A 2927-nucleotide genomic window follows, 5' to 3' on the forward strand; every position below is an offset into this window, starting at 1 on the left:
TCCACCTAAACATCTGATGGATCCTATTAGTGCAGAGCAGCTGGCTGGGTTTAGGAAGATGGTAAGAACGCTTCCTCAAAAGATCTCATTTGAACATGCTTGGGAGATTCGGCCATTGCATATGTTCTTCAAAAATTGCAGAGAATCTCAGGAGGAAATCAAGACACTCTTTACTGAAGCAATAACATCATCGCAGAAGGTACTTCCTAAGGTTGATGACCCTGAAAAGTTTGTTTTTCCTTGTTCCATTGCTGGAGTAGAGTTCAAGGAAGCTCTTTGTGGTTCTGGGTCTAGTGTGAACCTTCTCTCAAAAGCGATTGTAGACGAGCTGGGCATTGTTGATGTTGAGCCTTCTCAGGTGAATCTGGCCTTTGCAAACTCTTCCATGATTGTCCCTTATGGAACCATTCGCAATCTTCCTGTCTAGGTTGGGGACTGTGTGCTCCATACCGAATTTCAAGTTGTTGAGATGAGGAACGATCATGAGATGCCTTTGATCTTTGGAAGATCATTTATGGCTACAATGGGAGCAATTGTCGACATGCCTAATAAGAGAGTCTCATTCTCCAACATCAACAAGAAGGTTTTCTACAAGGCTGTCCCAACCAGATCACAAATCCGATACGCCTCCTGCATCTCAGAGGTTAGTGGAGAACAGTTGGAAATTGTTCCTAAGAAGGAGCATGGTGATAAGGGTGAGAGCAGGCTGTTCTCTGATGAAGATCCTAGCACTGATCCTACTAAATTCAGAGGGAATTCAAGGGTGAAACAGAAAGTCAAGAAGAAAAGGTCAAGGGAGATCCTACAATGACTTTGATACCTCTCAAGTGTGATGAGAACTCCATTGAGTATGAGGTAAAGTGCAAGGGTACCTCCAAACCGTTCTCTAAAGTCAGAGCCATTCTCACACATAAGCTGAAGGAGAAGGGGGAAGCCACTGTGAAAGGGTTGTTGAGCAGGATTTTGAAGCTGAACATGTCTGATTGTGGAGCTTGTTTTAGAACAGGCCCTCCTGCTAAACCAGACTGATCCCTATCACCAAGTCAAGCTGGTGACTTAAACCAAGCGCTTGGTGGGAGGCAACCCACTGGTGAGTGTCATTAACATAAGGATTTTCTTTTTACTTATTTTTGGTTTTAGTTTGTTGAGTCTCAGGTCATAAATCAGAAAATCCGAGATCCTTGACGGGAGCAAGCAGGTGGCTGCTCTCATTTCGGAGCATCCTTTACCGGAGAAACCGCGTCTTGCTCTGTTAGGCTGCTCCGCGCTAGGTAAGTATCTCGAACAAAATAATTTGTATTTCTGTTTAAACCTTCTCTCTGATTTATTTTCACACCGAGACGTTGTGAAATAAGTCTGGGGGAGGGTCTTTGTCATTTACTAACGCGTTTATTTCTTTTGGTTTTTATGTTCGAGTCAGTTTTATCTCGTCGTCATCATCATCATCATCATCTTATAAACCCTGAAAAAAAAAACTTGGGTTCTAAAAGATGATGAGAAGGGGAAGAACGAAAAGGAAAACAGTGCCCCTGGTTGGTCGGCGAAACAAATGCTGATGTGGGAGGGAACAGTGTGAACAAGGGTGATCTGGAAAATGGAGCAACCTGTCAAAGAACAGAGCAAGCAGAGACGACTGCTCTGCAGAGAAAAACGAGTGGGGTCTGTGGAGATCAATGGATCCATCATCTCTTGCAATTTTGCGCGATATCCTGCATCCTCTACAAAGAAATGGTAACCCCTAAACACTTGTTAACTCCACTTAAACACTTAAAAAGCCTTTCTCGTACCTAAACCGTCTACCCTGAATAATGTATGTGACAAGAAGCTCACACTGATCTTAATTGAATGTAAGGAGTTTTGTCTGGAAAGGGTGACTTTTGCAGGTTTGAGATATAGAGTATGGAGCCGATTTGAACAACAGTCAGTGGGGTTTTGGTAAGCTGTGTTGTCCTAGTATGTCTGCTTGTATGGTTCATAGATTCGTGGTTAAAGTATGGTTGCTGAGCCATAAGAGAGTTCCCACACTTTCAAACCTTTCTCCCTGTTCTTGATACTTGACATTGTTTAAGGACAAACAAGGATCTAAGTCTGGGGGAATTGATATATGGTGTTTTGGGCACCTTGTAAATATGTTTTATAATTGGTTTTCAAGTCATTATCGAGTCTTCCTAGTCTTTTTCGAGTCATTACAGGTCTGGGGTTGCATTAGATTGGAGATAGACCAGCTTGAACAAAAAGGACAGAATACAATGCAATCTGGAGATTTTCACGCGGAACAGTCTGAGTGACTGTTCCCAATAGCGGAGCAACCTGAGTGACTACTCTGGATAGAGCGGAGCAATCCGAGTGCTTGTTCCAGCGGCAGAGATTTTTAAGGAAACTACAAGTCATTACAGGATTTGCCCTAATTATCCTATCTTTTTCTCCCAGCCGCCTGTGGCTTCCATAAAACTTCTTTTTCTGTTTTTTTATATTTTACTACGCTATTTTTTGGAGAAGAAACGAGACCTTAGAGTTTGAGACTTGAGATTTTGCTACTTTATAAAGGGAGAAGACCATCTCTCTCGATTTAGAGAAGAACCCCCTGAACCCTATTACTTTATTTCAGTCATATTTCATGTTGCTTTATATATCTGTCTCTGTGTTTTCTTTCTTCATGGCTGAGTAGTCAGCTTGCTTAGTCTAGGGTGTTAGGGTGTTAGATCCATGAGCTTGACATAAATAAGTTATAAATCGATTGTCTTCATTCACTGTTGTTCTTAAGGCTTGCATCAAGTTAACCACTTAGTGCCTGATTCTAGGTTTAATTTATTCATCAAAAGTGTTATAGGTTGCTAGATATAACTTGAATGAGCATCATATCCCTAACCAGCGAAAGTAGATGTTAGGGTGTTTTGTGAACAGATCGGACTTGATCTTAATGTTTG

Source organism: Brassica oleracea, chromosome C1 (assembly GCF_000695525.1).
Source record: "Brassica oleracea var. oleracea cultivar TO1000 chromosome C1, BOL, whole genome shotgun sequence".
NCBI classification, from domain to species: Eukaryota; Viridiplantae; Streptophyta; class Magnoliopsida; order Brassicales; family Brassicaceae; genus Brassica; species Brassica oleracea.